At 38.5% G+C, this 20667-nt stretch overlaps 1 pseudogene; it reads left to right on the top strand.

Annotated features, from left to right (window-relative positions):
* Positions 1-17369: 17369 nt before the first annotated feature.
* On the top strand, positions 17370-18778 carry LOC102412384 (annotated as a pseudogene).
* Positions 18779-20667: the final 1889 nt, after the last annotated feature.

Genomic DNA, 20667 nt, shown 5'->3' with positions numbered 1-20667 from the left:
GTTCCAGAAAAACATCTACTGGGGTCACAAAGAGTCAGACCCGACTGAGCAACTGAACTGAACTGATTCATGCTGAAGCTGAAACTCTAATACTTTGGTCACCTGATTGAAGAACTGCCTCATTGGAAAAGATGCTGATGCTGGGAAAGATTGAAGGCAGGAAGAGAAGGGGACAACAGAGGATGAGATGTGTGGATGGCATCATGGAGTCAATGGACATGAGTTTGAGCAAGCCCCGGGAGAATTGATGATGGACAGTGAAGCCTGGCATGCTGAAGTCCAAGGGGTCACAAAGTTTGACACAACCGAGTGACTGAGCTGAACTGAAACATGTCAATGTATCACTGAAGAAATAAAGGAGGAAATCAGAAGCTACCAGGAGACAAAAGAAAATGGAAACACAATGAACCAAACCATAAAGGACACAGCAAAAGTAGTTCTAAGGCCAGGGTTTATAGAAATACTAACCTACTTTAGGAAATAAAAATAATTTCAAATAAAGCAAACTTAAAATAGTATAAAAATAATAACCTCAAAATTAGTATCATGAAATAAATAATAAAGATCAAAGCAGACATAAATGGAGACTAACCAATAATAGAAAGTATCAGTGAAACTCAGAGCTAGTTATTAAAACATAGTAAAACTGATAAACCTTTAGCCAGACTCATCTTGAAAAACAAAAAAGATAAGGCCTCAAACAGAATTTATTTCAGAAATAATAATATCAGAATATCAGAAATTAATGATGTCAGAAATTAAAGAGAAATTGTTAAAATAGACAAGCTAGAAATGAAAAGTTTCATAAGAGATTACTACAAATTATGTGATAATAAAATGTACAACCTAGAAGAAATGGAGAAATTCCTAAAATATACAGTCTCCCACCTATCCTTCTCAAGCTATTCCAAAAATCGAGAGGAAGGAATATTTGGGGCTAAGTCAGTCAGTCAGTTCAGTCGCTCAGTCATGTCCGACTCTTTGCAACCCCATGAATTGCAGCACGCCAGGCCTCCCTGTCCATCACCAACTCCCGGAGTTCACTCAAACTCATGTCCATCGAGTCGGTGATGCCATCCATCCATCTCATCCTCTGTCATCCCCTTCTTATCCTGCCCCCAATCCCTCCCAGCATCAGGGTCTTTTCCAATGAGTCAACTCTTCACATGAGGTGGCCAAAGTATTGGAGTTTCAGCTTTAGCATCAGTCCTTCCAAAGAACACCCAGGACTGATCTCCTTTAGAATGAACTGGTTGGATCTCCTTGCAGTCCAAGGGACTCTCAAGAGTCTTCTCCAACACCACAGTTCAGAAGCATCAATTCTTCGGCACTCACGTTGTCACCCTAACACCAAAACCAGAAAAAGATATCACAAAAAATAAAATTTTAGGCTAGCCTCACTGATTAAATTAACACTGAATATTCATTGGAGGGACTGAAGCTGAAGCTCCAGTACTTTGTGTCAACACCTCATGCAAAGAGCCAACTCATTGGAAAAGACCTTGATGCTGGGAAAGATTGAAGGCAAAAGAAGAAGGGGGTGTTTTATAGTTTCTGGTCTTATGTTTAGATCTTTAATCCATTTTGAGTTTATTTTTATGTATGGTGTTAGAAAGTGTTCTAGTTGCATTCTTTTACAAGTGATTGACCAGATTTCCCAGCACCACTTGTTAAAGAGATTGTCTTTAATCCATTGTATATTCTTGCCTCCTTTATCAAAGATAAGGTGTCCATATGTGCATAGATTTATCTCTGGGCTTTCTATTTTGTTCCATTGATCTATATTCCTGTCTTTGTGCCAGTACCATACTGTCTTGATAACTGTGGCTTTGTAGTAGAGCCTGAAGTCAGGTAGGTTGATTCCTCCAGTTCCATTCTTCTTTCTCAAGATTGCTTTGGCTATTTGAGGTTTTTTGTATTTCCATAAAAATTGTGAAATTATTTGTTCTAGCTCTGTGAAGAATGCTGTTGGTAGCTTGATAGGGATTGCATTGAATCTATAAATTGCTTTGGGTATTATACTCATTTTCACTATATTGATTCTTCCAATCCATGAACATGGTATATTTCTCCATCTGTTAGTGTCCTCTTTGATTTCTTTCACCAGTGTTTTATAGTTTTCTATATATAGGTCTTTAGTTTCTTTAGGTGGACATATTCCTACATATTTTATTCTTTCCGCTGCAATGGTGAATGGAATTGTTTCCTTAATTTCTCTTTCTGTTTTCTCATTATTAGTGTATAGGAATGCAAGGGATTTCTGTGTGTTGATTTTATATCCTGCAACTTTACTATAGTCATTGATTAGTTCTAGTAATTTTCTGGTGGAGTCTTTAGGGTTTTCTATGTAGAGGATCATGTCATCTGCAAACAGTGAGAGTTTTACTTCTTATTTTCCAATCTGGATTCCTTTTATTTCTTTTTCTGCTCTGATTGCTGTGGCCAAAACTTCCAAAACTATGTTGAATAGTAGTGGTGAAAGTGGTGAAACCCTTGTCTTGTTCCTGACTTTAGAGGAAATGCTTTCAATTTTTCACCATTGAGGATAATGTTTGCTGTGGGTTTGTCATATATAGCTTTGATTATGTTGAGGTATGTTCCTTCTATTCCTGCTTTCTGGAGAGTTTTTATCATAAATGGATGTTGAATTTTGTCAAAGGCTGTCTCTGCGTCTATTGAGATAATCATATGGTTTTTATTTTTCAATTTGTTAATGTGGTGTATTACATTGATTGATTTGCAGATATTGAAGAATCCTTGCATCCCTGGGATAAAGCCCACTTGGTCATGGTGTATGATCTTTTTAATGTGTTGTTGGATTCTGATTGCTAGAATTTTGTTAAGGATTTTTGCATCTATGTTCATCAGTGATATTGGCCTGTACTTTTCTTTTTTTGTGGGATCTTTGTCAGGTTTTGGTATTAGGGTGATGGTGGCCTCATAGAATGAGTTTGGAAGTTTACCTTCCTCTGCAATTTTCTGGAAGAGTTTGAGAGGAGAACATAGGCAAAACACTCTCTGACATACATCACAGCAGGATCCTCTATGACCCACCTCCCAGAATATTGGAAATGAAAGCAAAAATAAACAAATGGGACCTAATTAAACTTCAAAGCTTCTGCACATCAAAGGAAACTATTAGCAAGGTGAAAAGACAGCCTTCAGAATGGGAGAAAATAATAGCAAATGAAGCAACTGACAAACAACTAATCTCAATAATATACAAGCAACTCCTACAGCTCAACTCCAGAAAAATAAATGACCCAATCAAAAAATGGGCCAAAGAACTAAATAGACATTTCACCAAAGAAGACATACAGATGGCTAATAAACACATGAAAAGATGCTCAACATCACTCATTATCAGAGAAATGCAAATCAAAACCACTATGAGGTACCATTTCACACCAGTCAGAATGGCTGCGATCCAAAAGTCTACAAGCAATAAATGCTGGAGAGGGTGTGGAGAAAAGGGAGCCCTCTTACACTGTTGGTGGGAATGCAAACTAGTACAGCCACTATGGAGAACAGTGTGGAGATTCCTTAAAAAACTGGAAATAGAACTGCCTTATGATCCAGCAATCCCACTGATGGGCATACACACTGAGGAAACCAGAAGGGAAAGAGACACGTGTACCCCAATGTTCATTGCAGCACTGTTTATAATAGCCAGGACATGGAAGCAACCTAGATGTCCATCAGCAGATGAATGGATAAGAAAGCAGTGGTACGTATACACAATGGAGTATTACTCAGCCATTAAAAAGAATACATTTGAATCAGTTCTAATGAGGTGGATGAAACTGGAGCCTATTATACAGAGTGAAGTAAGCCAGAAAGAAAAACACCAATACAGTATACTAACGCATATATATGGAATTTAGAAAGATGGTAACAATAACCCTGTATACGAGACAGCAAAAGAGACACTGATGTATAGAACAGTCTTATGGACTCTGTGGGAGAGGGAGAGGGTGGGATGATTTGGGAGAATGGCATTGAAACATGTAAAGTATCATGTATGAAACGAGTTGCCAGTCCAGGTTCAATGCACGATACTGGATGCTTGGGGCTAGTGCACTGGGATGACCCAGAGGGATGATATGGGGAGGGAGGAGGGAGGAGGGTTCAGGATGGGGAACACATGTATACCTGTGGCGGATTCATTTTGATATTTGGCCAAACTAATACAATTTTTTAAAGTTTAAAAATAAAATAAAATAAAAAAAGAAGAAGGGGGTGACAAAGAATGAAATAGTTAAAGAGTATCATTGAGTCAATGGACATGAATTTGATCAAACTCAGGGAGATAGTGAAGGACAGGGATGCCTGGGGTGCTGCAGTACATGGGGCTGCAAGGAGTCAGCCATGACTTAGCATCTGAACAACAACAAAATCACTGACACACATGGATGAAAAACCTTCAGTATAATATTAGCAATCCAGTTCAATAGCATATTAAAAGGATCAAACATCATGATCAAATGGGATTTATCCCAGGAATTCAAGAATGGTCCAATATCTGCAAATCAATTAATGTGACACATTACATTAACACACTGAAGAATAAAAAATCATGATCAGTGCAATAGATGCAGAAAAAGCTTTTGACAAATTTCAACATCCATTTATTATAAAAAGTCTCAATAAAATACATATAGAGGGAACGTACATCAACATTTTATGGACCATACGGGACCAGACCTATACCAGCTAACATGATATTCAGTGCTAAAACATTGGAAGCATTTCCTCTAAAATCAGGAGCAAAACAAAGATTCCCACTCTTGTCACTTTTATTCAGGATAGTATTGGAAGTCCTAGCTACATCAGAGAATAAAAATACATAAAAGACATCCAACTTGGAAAGGAAGAAGTAAAACTGTCACTGTTTACAGATGACATCATATTGGGCTGCCCTGGTAGCTCAGCTGGTAAAAAATCTCCCTGCAATGCAGGAGACCCCAGTTCAATTCCTGGGTCAGGAAGATCTGCTGGAGAAGGGACAGGTTAACCACTCCAGTATTCTGGGCTTCCCTGATGGCTCAGCTGATAAAGAATCTGCCTGCAATGTGGGTAGACCTGGCTTTGATCCCTGGGTTTGGAAGATCCCCTGGAGAAGGGAAAGGCTACCCACTCCAGTATTCTGACCTAGAGAATTCCATGGACCAAGTCCATGGGGTCGCAAAGAATCGGACATGACTGAGCAACTTTCACAACCAGCTGTTCTAGTGGTATTAAAAGGTAATTTTTTAAAAGGATAAATTTAAGGTTTTTATTTTCTTTTTTATCGAAGTATGGGATTCTTCCCACCCAACAGCATGATATATACTTCCATCTGTTTGTGTCATCTTTAATTTCATTTGTTAGTGTCTCATAGTTTTCAGTGTAGAGGTCTTTTGTCTCCTCAAGTTGGTTCATTCCTAGATGTTTTATTCTTTTTGATATGATGATAAATGGGATTTTCATTAATTTATCTTTCTGATAGTTTGTTATTAGTGTATAGAATTGCAACATATTTCTGTATGTTGACTTTGTATCCTGAAACTTTACTAGATTCATTGATGAGCTCTAATAGTTTTCTGGTGGTATCTTGAGGATTTTCTTTTTTTTTTTTTCTTTTTTTTTTTTTAATTTTATTTTATTTTTAAACTTTACATAACTGTATTAGTTTTGCCAAATATCAAAATGAATCCGCCACAGGTATACATGTGTTCCCCATCCTGAACCCTCCTCCCTCCTCCCTCCCCATTCCATCCCTCTGGGTCGTCCCAGTGCACCAGCCCCAAGCATCCAGTTTTGTGCATCGAACCTGGAGTGGCAACTCATTTCATACATGATATTTTACATGTTTCAATGCCATTCTCCCAAATCTTCCCACCCTCTCCCTCTCCCACAGAGTCCATTTTCTATGTATAGTATCTTATCATCTTTAAACAATGACAATTTTACTTCCTTTTCCAATTTCGATTCCTTTCATTTGTTTTTCTCCTCCGATTGCTGTGTCTAGGACTTCCCAAACTATGTTGAAAAGAAGTGGTGACCACAGTCATCCTTGTCTTGGTTCCTGATCTTAGAGGGAATGCCTTCAGGTTTTCACCATTGAGTATGATATTGGTTATAGGTTTGTCATGTGGTTAGGATTCCATACTTCCACTGCCTAGGACTCAAATTGGATCCCTGGTCAGGGAACTAAGATCCTATGAGCTGTGCTGTATGGCAAAAAAAAAAAAAAAAAGAAAAGAAAATTGAAGAATTTTGAAACTTTTAATATTTGTACTTGCAAAGTATCACTCCTCAGGAATTATTAGTAATTCAGAGTTGTTTCTTTCTCTTCTTTTTTCTCTCAGTCACCTGACATATAAACACTCCAAATTAGCATCACTTGAGTTATTTCAGACTTGTGTGTTCTTGCCAAAAAATACTTTGTCATTTAAAATAAAATCTGAGTGCTATGCAACAATGAAAGATTTTTCTAAGGACTTACATACAAAATGATATTTTTTTGACTCAGGGATTAATTTATAGAAAAACTTGGTTGGGCATATATGAAAATTAGAAAAATTTGGTTGTTTTGATGGAGAGGACGGTAAAGAAATTTTGCGAGAGAGTAATGGAAAGAACTGTCTTGAAATTTATTCAACAGGCAAAAGAGAAGAGGAGAGGAGAGTGTTTCAAAAAGATGGAATAATAAGGAAAGTAAAAGAGAAAAATGGTGCTTCAGGGTCCTGTCAGTGACTGGATTTTAGAAATTATAAGAAGAAAAAGTGGGAGGCAGGCCTAGTAGGACTCAACGCTGAGGTGGCTTATGGTGGTAATTTCTTCCAAACTGCAAACTGAGACATATGGTCAAACAACAGATATTTCCTGATTTGTGAATTTATTTACTAGAACATTCTGATAAAGCATAGATTTTTTGTTCTTTTTTTTAAATTTTTATTTTATTTTTAAACTTTACAATATTGTATTGGTTTTGCCAAACATCGAAATGAATCCGCCACAGGTATACATGTGTTCCCCATCCTGAACCCTCCTCCCTCCTCCCTGCCCTAAAGCGTAGATTTTTAAGCCAAATTTCATTAGTCATTTAACAAACTGCTTCTGTGAAAAGGATAAAATCTTTATGAAATTACATTATTGGCTATGTGAGCCATCACTGCTATCTTATGTGAAGTTGTTTGCAAAAGACAAAATGAGAAATATTTTGCACATTTATAATTTTTAGTACATATCATAAGAACGTTACAATATTTTTCACCAAACATCCTTATGTGATGAGCCAGTCCATATTAAGAGGCGAGATTAGTAGCTTTAAAAATTTTTTGTATAGTGAGTTGGAATTAGGCAACATGAGAAGAACAAGCAAAAAGAAATATTGGAAAAACTGATTTCAAATAGGGATATGCTTTAAACCTCTGGAAAATGCCAACTACTAATACAGAACAACTCAGGATGGGAGCAATTCTCTTGAGAAAAAGTCTCATGAAATCAATCAGTGAACATATACGTGGAGTATACATGGTTCAGAACTCCAGAGGGGTATTACAGCAGGAAGAGCAGAGATCCTTGTTCTTTCCTATATTACAGAGATAGTGTTTCAAGAGCTAGTTGGCTGAGAAGATTCAGTTTCTTCTTACTTAAGACATTTTTAGATCATAAAGTTTAAAGCTGCTTGCTTATAAAAACACAGAGAAAAGTCTTAAGTACAAAATAGAAAGAATCAATATAGCCCCATGACCCAGAGTTATGGGTCATTGATCAAAACCCAGAGTATTTTGTTCCCCTAAAATTTCAACATAATGAAGAATTTTCAAACCAATAATGAAATCTTGAAACCTTTACCTGTGAGATCCACTAATATAAATCGATATGAAAAGAAAACACAAGCTTCTTACAAAATGTACCTTTCCCTTATTTATTATTTAAAGCAAACCTATATACCTAAGGGGGTACTTCCCTATGAATATCTCTACCACTGCCCTGCTCTCTGTCAGATAATTTGTGTGTGTGTGTGTGTGTGTGTGTGTGTAAATGGGGAGAGTGAAGGCTTGATATGGAAAGTACAGTCGGGAGGAGAAAGACTAAAGAATAGAATGGGTGTATGTATGCATGTACGCTAAGTCACTTCAGTTGTATCTGACTCTTTGCGACCCTATGGACCATAGCCCGCCAGGATCCTCTGTCCATCGTATTCTCCAGGCAAGAATACCAGAGTGGTTTGTTGTGCCCTTCTCCAGGGCATCTCCCCAACCCAGGGATCGAACCCATCCATGTCTGTTACATCTCCCGCATTGGCAGGCGGGTTCTTTCCCATTAGCGCCACCTTGGCACCAATGCAATTGTTGCATGGTAAAATCTGATGCAACTAAAACAGAGCAACATCTGACTTTGGGAACAAGCAGAGCCCTTTGGTTTCAGAAGAAGAAGGCTCCTTCTGAAGCAGGCAGCCACTCTACCTGCCAGAACTTATACCTATTGGCATAGGTTTTGTTGTTCTAATCCATAAGGCTCTTCAGTCTCCATTACTTCACTGCTGTATTTAGGGAATAGAAATTTGGGGGGATGTTGCAAAAATTTTCTTTTGGGGGATATTCTCTCAGCAATGCTTCTACAAAGGCAGGTAGAGCATGAACCCTCAGCAGGCTCCAATATCTCCCCAACATCTTCTAGCCCAAGAGGGTCTCATTCTAGTCAACAAACAGGGTTATGCTGGGAAACAACATTCTTCTCCCAAAATATTTTGACTAAACATTGGCCTCTCTTTGTTCATTAGAGAAAGAAAAGCCACAAAAGCTTACAGGTTTTTCTATTTTTTCCCTGACACATACCTTTCTTAAATCAATGAATGCAGACCAGTAACAAACTTAAATTTAGGGGAAATGAAAGGGAAAATTCAGATAGACAAAAGTAATTTGTAAGTCATTATCTCAAATATATTTCAGATACAATTTTTGACTCATGTAGTTATTTGTTATCATAGATTTCTAAACAAATTCTTCTATTTTATTTAGTACTTTGATGGATGCCAAATCAAAACCTACAAAATTCAGCTCAGAAAATACAGAGAAATGTACTGTTGGACACACCCATATCCTGAATCCAGATGTTGAGAAACAATGTAAGAGGGAGAAGCGGCAACTTGCTTGCTCCTGATATGGTGGTACCAAGAGCACTGGTGATACACTTAGAAAAACCAGCATCCAAATCCCTTTCTATACATGAATCGTGTAACATTGGATGAATCACATAGTTACAGTTGTCATACATTTAGACAGTAATTTTCTTAAAAGAAGGAATCACATTTGATTGTTTCCATCTTTATATCCTCAGAAATGAGCACAATAATGGTACATTCTTGGTGTGCAATGTATGTTGAATAAATGTGCATATTTTTAACACTTCAGAACTTCAACTTTCTTATCAGTATGAAGTGATAATATCAGCTTCTGCTAAGAAGATTCAGTGAACCTTCATACGTAATTAACTCTGACAAACCCTGAAAGAGCAGGCATTAAATAAATAATAAGTCCTCCCTCCCTTCCACTCCCTTTCCTTTTTCTCTTTTTCCCCACATTTCACTGTTTACTGAATATTCAAAATCTATAAGGGTTTTTTTTTTTTCCCACAATATGTATAAGTGTCTGCCTGTTGATTGACCCACAAGAGATATCTATCATCATTATCAACAGTAACAGCATATATAATATTTGAGTGTGTAGTCTGCTAGACATTGAATTGCTAACTTTGTCAACTGCTTTGGAGGAAAAAATTCCCCACCCCCTCCTCATCACATCTGCATCAACCTTTTACTTCACTGCCACTAATCCAGGTAAATTAACAGTCACTGTCTCTCTCCTCTTTGGAACAAGGACATTCTTCCTTTAGTGACACCTAGCTGTTTCCCCACTAATACTTCTAATCTACCATTTGTCTATATTCAGTCATTTGAATTTTCTTCCACAACCTAACATTTACCTTTTTGTGGTTAGTCAGTTTTGAGAGATTATCGAAAAATTGCTTCATTGTCAATAAGGACATATGGCTTAAAATTTATATGTATTCATTTCATTTTCTCATAACAACTGAATTCCCAAAGGGGTGAAATATCAAGTAAAAAATGACAATTTCTCTACCTTAAAACAGCAATTATAAAATTTGTTCTATAAATAAATTTTTCTTTTGCCTGCAGATAAATGCTAAATACAATTATATTCTTGTAAGGTCAGAGTTATAAATAGAATTCAGAAGCATAGCTTATTTTAACTCATTGCCTAGAATAAAACTATAAAAACACACACACAAACTAAATGGATGCTACTAAATAACCAATGGATCACTGAAGAAATCAAAAGGAAATTTAAAAAAATATCTAGAGAAAAATAACAATGAATAAGTAACAGTCCAAAACCTTTGGAAAAGCAAAAACAGTTCTAAAATGGAAGTTTAGGTCGCGAAAATTATAAAGAGAATATAGGTACAAAATTGATGACTAATACCAAAAAGCAAAAGTTAAAAATCTAGAGTAGAGTTTGGAATTTCAGATATACAATGTAATATAAAAGAAGAAGAGAAACAGAAAAAGAAAAAAAAAGTCACAGAAATTATAAAAAAAAACTATAGGTACAAAATTGATAACAAATACCAAAAAGATAAAATTAAAAATCTAGAGTAGAGTTTGGAATTTCAAAAATACAATGTTAAAGAAAAGAAGAAGAAGAAAAAAAACACACAAGGTCAAAAAGTTATAAAAAATATATATATGAAGTTTGCTGTAAAAAAGAAAAAAAAAAAAAAAAGCTTGCCCTGTATGATCAGAAATAAGGAAAGGATGTCCATTGTCACCATTTTCATTCAACATAGTTTTGATAGTCCTAGCCATAGCAATCTGTCACTCATATCAGGAAGTTTCCACAAGCCTCTTATCCTTATTCATCAGTAGGCAAACAGAAAGAAAACCACAATCACAGAAAACTAACCAAAATGATCACATGGACCACAGCCTTGTCTAACTCAATGAAACTATGAGCCATGGCATGTAGGGCTACCCATGATGGAGGGGTCATTGTGGGGAGTTCTGACAAAATGTGGTCCACTGGAGAAGGGAATTGCAAACCACTTCAGAATTCTTGCCTTGAGAACTCCATGAACAGTATGAAAAGGCAAAAAAATAGTACACTGCAAGATTAACTCCCCAGGTTTGTAGGTGTCCAATATGCTACTGGAGAAGAGTGGATATATAACTCCAGAAAGAATGAAGAGAAGGAGCCAAAGTGAAATGTCCAGTTGTGGATGGGACTGGTGATGGAAGCAAAGTTTGATGTTATAAAGACCGATAAATTGGAAGTGGTCAAACAGGAGATGACAAGAGTGAACATCAACATTTTAGGAATCAGTGAATTAACATTGACTGGAGGGGTGAATTTAATTCAGATAACCATTATATCTACTACTGTGGGCAGAATCCCTTAGAAGAAATGGATTAGCCATCATAGTCAACAAGAGTCCAAAATGCAGTACTTGGGTGCAATTTCAAAAATTACAGAATGATCTCTGTTCATTTCCAAAGCAAACCATTCAATATCACAGTAATCCAAGTCTATGCTCCAACCACTAATGCCAAGAAGCCGAAGTTGAAAAGTTCTCTGATAACCTACAAGACCTTTTAGAACTAACACCAAAAAAAAAAAAAAAAAAAGATGTCATTTTCATCATAGGGGACTAGAATGCAGAAGTAGGAAGTCAAGAGATACCTGGAGTAACAGGCAAGTTTGGCCTTGGAGTAGAAAATGAAGCAGGGAAAAGGCTAACAGAGTTTTGCCAAGAGAATGCACTGGTCATAGCAAACACCCTCTTCCAACAACACAACAGACAACTCTACACATGGACCTCACCAGATAATCAATACCAAAATTAGATTGATTATATTCTTTGCAGCAAAAGATGGAGAAACTCTATAGAGTCAGTAAGAACAAGACCGGGAGCTGACTGTGGCTTAGATCACAAACTCCTTATTGCAGAATTCAGACTTAAATTGAGGAAAGTAGGGAAAACCACTAGACCATTCAGGTATGACCTAAATTAAATCCCTTATGATTATACAGTGGAAGTGACAAATAGGTTGAAGGGATTAGATCTGATAGACAGAGTGCCTGAAGAACTATGGAAGGAGGTTCATGATAGTGTACAGGAGGCAGGGATCAAGACCATTCTCAAGAAAGAGAAAGGCAAAAAGGCAAACTGGTTGTCTGAGGAGGCCATACAAATAGCTGAGAATAGAAGAGAAGATGGTGACTGCAGCCATGAAATTAAAAGACACTTTCTCCCTTGGAATAAAAGCTATGACCAACCTAAACAGCAGATTAAAAAGCAGAAACAGTACCTTGCCAACAAAGGTCCATCTAGTCAAAGCTATGGTTTTTCCAGTAGTCATGTATGGATGTGAGAGCTGGACCATAAAGAAAGCTGAGTGCTGAAGAAATGATCCTTTTGAACTTTGGTGTTAGAGAAGACTCTTTAGAGTCCCTTGGACTGCAAGGAGATCAAACCAATCAATCCTAAAGGAAATCAGTCCTGAATATTCATTGGAAGGACTAATGCTGAAGCTGAAACTCCAATACTTTGGCCACCTGTTGTGAAAAACTGACTTACTGGAAAAGACCCTGATGCTGGGAAACATTGAAGGCAGGAGGAGAAGAGGGCAACAGGGGATGAGATGATTGAAAGGCATCACCAACTCAGTGGACATGAGTTTGAGCAAGCTCCGGAAGTTGGTGATGGACTGGGAAGCCTGGCATGCTGCAGTCCATGGGATCTCAAAGAGTCGGATATGACTGAGACCGAACTGAGCAATCAACAGAGAAAAAAGGAAATAAATGAATGTAAAATGGAAAAGAAGAGTAAACTGTCACTGTTAGCAGATAACATGATACGATACATAGAAAATCCTAAAGATTCCACCAGAAAACTACTGGAGCTGATCATTCAGTTCAGTACAGCTGCAGGATTGAAATTAATGCAAATAAATCTCTTTTTGTATATGCTTGCATTATTATACACGAACAGTGAAGATCGGAAAGAGATATTAAGGAAACAATTCTATTTACTATTGCATCAAAAAGAATAAAATTTTCAAAAACTAGGAATAAATTTACCTAACATAAAACCCTTTCCTCTGAAAACTCTAAGATACCAATGAAAGAAATTGAAGATGACACAAAGAGATGGAAGGATATACCATGTTCTTAGATTGGAAGAATCAACATTATCAAAATGTCTATACTATCTAAGGTAATCTACAGATTCAATGCAATCTTTATTATTATCAATGACATTTTTCACAGAACTAGAACAGAAGTCTCTAAAATTTATATGGCAAAACAAAAGGCTACTAATAGCCAAAGCAATTCCAAGAAAGAAAAATGGAGCTGAAGGAATCAGACTCCCTGACTTCAGACTGTACTGCTGCTGCTGCTGCTGCTAAGTCGCTTCAGTCGTGTTCAACTCTGTGCGACCCCATTGACGGCAGCCTACCAGGCTCCTCCGTCCTTGGGATTCTCCAGGCAAGAACACTGGAGTGGGTTGCCATTTCCTTCTCCAATGCATGAAAGTGAAAAGTGAAAGTGAAGTTGCTCAGTCGTGGAGTGGGTTGCCATTGCCCTCTCCCAGACTGTACTACAAAGCTAAATTAATCAAAATAGTATACTACCAGCACAAAAACCGAAATATAGATTAACAGAGCAGGATAGAAACCCCAGAAATAAAATCACACCCCAATGATTAATTAATCTACAGCAAAGTAGGCAAGAATATACAATGAAGAAGCAGACATAGAGAACAGAGTTATGGACACGGGGGAGAGAGGAAGAGAGAGTGAGATGTATATAGAGAGTAACATGGAAGCTTATGTTACCATATGTAAAATAGATAGCCAATGGGAATTGCTGTATGACTCAGGGAACTCAAACAGGGGCTCTGTAACAATCTAGAGGGCTGGGAGGGGGAGGGAGAGGGAGATGGGAGGGAGGTTCAAGAGGGAGGAGATGAGCACCGAAGAATTGATGCTTTTGAACTGTGGTGTTGGAGAAGACTCTTGAGAATCCCTTGGACTGCAAGGAGATCCAACCAGTCCATTCTGAAGGAGATCAGCCCTGGGATTTCTTTGGAAGGAATGATGCTGAAGCTGAAACTCCAGTACTTTGGCCACCTCATGCGAAGAGTTGACTCATTGGAAAAGTCTCTGATGCTGGGAGGGATTGAGGGCAGGAGGAAAAGGAGATGACAGAGGATGAGATGGCTGAATGGCATCACTGACTCAATGGATGTGAGTCTGGGTGAACTCTGGGAGTTGGTGATGGACAGGGCGGCCTCGTGTGCTGCGATTCATGGGGTCGCAAAGAGTTGGACACGACTGAGCAACTGAACTGAAGTGAACTGATGGCTGATTCATGTTGATGCTTGACAGAAAACAACAAAATTCTATAATGCAATTATCCTTTTTTTAAAAAATTATTTATTTTAATTGAAGGCTAATTACCTTACAATATTGTAGTGGTTTTTGCCATACACTGACATGAATCTGCCATGGGTGTACATGTGTTTCCCATCCTGAACCCCCCTCCCTCCTCCTTCCCTATCCCATCCCTCAGGGTCATCCCAGTGCACCAGTCCTGAGCGCCCTGTCTCATGCATTGAATCTAGGCTGGTGATCTGTTTCACATATGGTAATATACATGTTTCAATGCTATTCTCTAAAATCATCCCACCCTCACCTTCTCCCATGGAGTCCAAAAGTCTGTTCTTTACATCTGTGTCTCTTTTGCTGTCTTGCATATAGGGTCATCATTACCATCTTTCTAAATTCCATATATATGTGTTAATATACTGTGTTGGTATTTTTCTTTCTGACTTACTTCACTCTGTATAATAGGCTCCAGTTTCATCCAGCTCATTAGAACTGATTAAAATGTATTCTTTTTAATAGCTGAGTAATATTCCATTGTGTATATGTACCACAGCTTTCTTATCCATTTGTCTGCCGGTGGACATCTAGGTTGCTTCCATGTTCTAACTATTGTAAACAGTGCTGCGATGAACATTGGGGTACACATACCTCTTTCAATTCTGGTTTCCTTGGTGTGTATGTCCAGCAGTGGGATTGCTGGGTCATATGGCAGTTATATTTCCAGTTTTTTAAGTAACCTCCACACTGTTCTCCATAGTGGCTGTACTAGTTTGCATTCCCACCAACAGTGTAAGAGGGTTCCCTTTTCTCCACACCCCCTCCAGCATTTATTATTTATAGACTTTTTGATGGCAGCAATTCTGACTGGCATGAGATGGTGCCTCATTGTGGTTTTGATTTGCATTTCTCTGATAATGAGTGATGTTGAGCATCTTTTTGTGTGTTTGCTAGCTATCTGTATGTCTTCTTTGGAGAAATGTATGTGTTGCAATTATCCTTTAATTAAAAAACAAATAAATGAAAAAAATGTTTCTGCCTCATGCATAAATTCCCCCCAAATAATATATCTCAAATAATTTATCTGTACATTTTGAAAAATTTTGTTAGATGACTGAAGAAAATCTGAAGATAAAAGCATAAATGTTAAGTATGCAGTGGATAGTTTAAATAAAATTTGACTATAAAGTGTGAAAATGGATAAAATCTAAATTAGTACAGTATGTATAAGAAAATCTAGGAACTTCCCTGGTGGTCAGTAGGTAACACTCTGCACCTCCACTGCAGGGGGTGTGGTTTTGATCTCTGGTCAGGGAACTAAGATCCCACAAGCTGGAGGAGTGGTCATAAATAAATAAATAAGAAAATCTAAAATACGAATTCATAATTCAACTGATGAACTCAAATACTACAGGTAGATATTTTGACCACTTCATTTACATTGTTAGAAGTTTGTATAGTCAGATATCATTAGAAATTAGGATTGTTTAAGTTAAATATAATAGTGACTCTATCGCCCACACAAGAACACTCTTAAAGTGGAAGGGGAACTATAATAAGTAGATGAGGAAACAGATATAAACAGTGAGTCAACCAACCAACATATATGTTTATTCATGGTATATAGTCCTATTCATGCATTTTTCTTCTTAAGAACTGAGACTGTGTTATGCATCTTTATATACTCTGACTAGTAAGGTATTTGCCATATGGTACATAGTGAAATGTTTAAACTAATAGAGGGAATAAAATAATTGTTTAATTAAAATAAAATACAGAGATTTGACCCCAAAAAAGAAGCATCAGAATTTCATCCTTTCACTCTAGTTCTATAAATGTAGCCAAAACACCAATAGAATGTGTGTTACTGACATTTTTCCTTGAAGACTAAATATTTATAAATTTGACTAAATAAATGATTTTTGAGAAAGGATTGATTAAAAATAACAACAAATGAGAAAACCAAGTACAGGAGATTATCCACGACTAATCCTTTTAAAATTACATGAAGCATGTAAAATATGTATGAAACGAGTTGCCAGTCCAGGTTCAATGCACGATACTGGATGCTTGGGGCTGGTGCACTGGGACGACCCAGAGGGATGGAATGGGGAGGGAGGAAGGAGGAGGGTTCAGGATGGGGAACACATGTATACCTGTGGTGGATTCATTTTGATATTTGGCAAAACTAATACAATTATGTAAAGTTTAAAAATAAAATAAAATTAAAAAAATAAAAATAAAAAAATAAATATAGTCAGAGAGCATAAATGGTTAATTACACCTGTTATAACTTAACAATAAAAAAAAATTACATGAAGTATAACTAAGGATTTCAAAAAATTATTTAGAAAATTTATAAGAAATAAAGCCATTCACACTTGATGAGTTAGAACAGCTGAACTAAATAACCCATGATACTTATCTCCCTGCTGCTGCTGCTGCTAAGTCACTTCAGTCGTGTCTGACTCTGTGTGACCCCATAGATGACAGCCCACCAGGCTCCTCAGTCCCTGGGATTCTCCAGGCAAGAACACTGGAGTGGGTTGCCATCTCCTTCTCCAATGCATGAAAGTGAAAAGTGAAAGTGAAGTTGCTCAGTCGTGTTGGGCCCTCAGCGACCCCATGGACTGCAGCCTACCAGGCTCCTCCGTCCATGGGATCTTCCAGGCAAGAGTACTGGAGTGGGGTGCCATTGCCTTCTCTGTTATCTCTCTGAGCCCTACTTAATATAGATTTAAGATGCCTGGTTTCTTCAAATGATTGGAAAGACAGTTTAGACTGGACAAAGTCTGGAAATATGGAAATAAAGTTCATAACAATAGAAAATACTAATAGGGTAATTAAAGGTCAGAAAATATGAGAAAAGGCTTGTAGCTTTGAGCACAGATAGCAACTGACATGTAGAAGAATGATAAAGAAGCCAATGTTTAGAAAAGCAGAGATTAAGTTCATGAAATGGTACTTGACTGGCAGCTAGGAGGCTTTGTTTCCTTTAATCTTTGTTCTGAATTAAATGTCTTGCCCTGCCCAGAGCTGCCCAGCCTCCGCCTCTTCCCAGCCTGAGGCCTGGGTGCATCACTCTGTGAGGAAACACCTCCAGCAAGTTGGACAAGCATTCTTACAAGGTTGCTGCCGTTAACCTGGCCACCTGGGGATGCAAGGTCCCAGACCTCACAGAGGATGAGACACCAGGCCCTTTGCACATGTGAGAGATGGCCTCCGCCTCCGAGCCACTGAAGTGCGTCCGGTTTGCCCACTGTCGACACTGTGACCATGGAGACAGCTGTCTTCATCTCTGTCTTCATCAAGACTCTCGTCACCCTGTGTGTTGAGGTGGCGGTGGTCCAGCTACAATTATCTTCTCCACCCAGGACCATGCAGCAGCTGGAAGGGTGAAAGAGATGAGGAGTATCTGAGGTGCATAGAGCAGACACTGTACTTCAGGGACGGGTGGCCCAGCATGGTTCTGGACGACAGTGGCACCTCACCAACCTCATTCACACCAAGTACCCGCAGTTCCTGTCCAAGGCATCTCCAAAGAGACCACAACAGGGGTCCACAACTGGCACACAGGGTCCTGAAGGTGCCTGCCATCAACGGCAATGACTCCATCACCAAGAACAAACTTGACAACCTCTCTGGCTGCCAGGAGCCCCTCATAGATGGCATCAAGGGCACTGCAGATGATGATTATGGTGGTGGAAGCAGGCTATGGCAATGTGGGCAAGGGCTGTGCCCAGGCCCTGAGGGGGTTTGGGGCCACGTCATCATCATGGAGAGCTACACTATCAACACACTCCAGGTGTCCACAGAGGGCTATGAGGTGATCACCAGGGATGAGGCCTGTCCGGAGTGCAGCATCTGTGTTAGCACCATAGACTGTACTAACAAAACTCTTGGCCTGCCCTTTGAAGAGATGAAAGATGATGTCATTGTGTGTGTAACTTTGACACTTTGTGGACACTTTGACATGGAGATTGATGACAAGTGGCTGAACTAAAATGCCGTGGAGAAGGTGAATATTAAGACCGAGGTGGACTGCTACTTGTTGAAGAATGGGCGTCGCATCATCCTGCTAGCCAAGGGCTGGCTGTCTGACCTGGGCTGAGCCATGGGTCATCCCAGCTTCGTGATGAGCAACTCCTTCACCAAGAAGGTGCTGGCGCATTTTGAGCTGTGGACCCACCCAGACAAGTACCCTGCACGAGACGCTAGATGCAAGCAGAATGTGAAGCTAACCAAGCTGACTGAGAAGGAGCCTACTACCTGGACATGTCCTATGATGACCCCTTCAAGCCTGATCACTACTGCTATTGAGAAGCAGACTTGCTCTTTGCCTTCGAGCTGCTGTCCTTGCCTGGGTCCCACTTCTCCTCCCTAAGAACAAATGGAACCACCTTTGAGATTGGTTTGATAATGTCTGTCATTGATACCCTGGGACTAGTCACTCAGTATTTGGCGTCTGCTGCATCCTTCATGCTGTTCCAAGTGTGGCATGGGGAATTGAGAAGTCCCTCCTCAAGTTCTGGTCAGGATGGAGGTACGTGGGATTTACCCACAAGGAACCATGAGCTCAAGGGCTTTGGAACTGTTCACTCAGTCCTTCCTTCTCACCTAGAGCCAGACATCTTGGAGTGTGAAGTCAAGTGAGCCTTAGGAAGCATCACTACGAACAAAGGTAGTGGAGGTGATAGAATTCCAACTGAGTATTTAGTTTTTTCAAGGGAAAGTGTAACTGTAAAATGTCAGTACTAGAATAAAGTCCCGTAAGTTTGTTTTGAGGTGGAATGTGGCCAGGGTAGTTCTCAGGTTGTGCTAGAGCAGCACTTTGTTACATGGAAGACAGGTTTTATAAGCAGCCTTTGAATCCAGCTAGTCAAGTGTAACGGAGAAGGCAATGGCACCCCACTCCAGTACTCTTGCCTGGAAAATCCCATGGACGGAGGAGCCTGGAAGGCTGCAGTCCATGGGGTTGCTAAGAGTCGGGTACGACAGAGCGACTTCACTTTCACTTTTCACTTTCATGCATTGGAGAAGGAAATGGCAACCCACTCCAGTGTTCTTGCCTGGAGAATCCCAGGGACAGGGGAGCCTGGTGGGCTGGCGTCTATGGGGTCGCACAGAGTCGGACAAGACTGAAGTGACTTAGCAGCAGCAGCATCTAAAAGTACTACTCAGTCTTCATGGTGTGGAGCATCTGGAACTTGAGCAGAAAGATGTGGTCTTAACATGTTGGGAAGTAAGAAGATATATCTCTGTGGCGGATTAATTTTGATATTTGGCAAAACTAATACAATTTTGTAAAGTTTAAAAATAAAATAAAATTTAACAAAAAAAAGCAAAAAAAAAAAAAGAAGAAGATATATCTCAGGTTTCAAGAAAGATTTTAAATGTGGGAGCATAGAAAGTGGGTTGCTATAGATGGGGGAGCACTAAAATCTCAGCAAAAATTTTGCCAAACACTTTGGCTGATCGCTGATTTTGTATTCCCAATGACCAGGAAGAAGGTAAAAAAATAAAAGGCTTACAGAAGCAAGCAGAACTTTCAAGCACTAAAGGGGAAATAGAGTTTAGATTCAGTCCAGGCAAGTATATTTTCTGCTAGAGCAAACCCAACAATTGTCAGATGAAGGTACAGAATCTAGAATCTTTAAAATATATTATTTCCAACATCTAGAAGTCAATGAAAAATTACTAGATGTGTTAAGAAACAGGGAAAGGGGACCCACAGTCAAGAACAAAAAATAATAGAAACTAAAGTCAAAGAGGCAAAATTTTTGGAATAAGCAAAAACTTTGTCATGCATATGTTCAAGAGATGAAGGGAATATGTTCACAGGAATGAACAAAGGATGTATCTAAGTATATAAATGGAAAATATATGCAAGAACTAAGCGGAAATTATAAAACTGAAAAATACAATATCCAAAGTAAGCATTAACTGGGTAGATTTAATAACAGATTGTCATATATAATGTCAAAGTAAATAATAATGAAAATATATCACAGCAATACTTGTTATTAAATTAAAGCAGTTCTAACCAAAGGGATAAGTATAGCTAATATATTTATATTATAAAATAAATATATATATATATCTCTCTCCAATGTCTGGTTTATCACCTATAAAAGCTGGAAAACATGTGCAAATTAAATGCAAACTAGGAACTAGGACTAGCATAGGTATCAATGTTATAGAAAATGGAG

The sequence above is a fragment of the Bubalus bubalis genome, chromosome 16 (assembly GCF_019923935.1).
Source record: "Bubalus bubalis isolate 160015118507 breed Murrah chromosome 16, NDDB_SH_1, whole genome shotgun sequence".
NCBI classification, from domain to species: domain Eukaryota; kingdom Metazoa; phylum Chordata; class Mammalia; order Artiodactyla; family Bovidae; genus Bubalus; species Bubalus bubalis.
The sequence above is the reverse complement of the archived record's forward strand: the minus strand, read 5'-3'. Positions and strand labels throughout refer to the sequence as shown.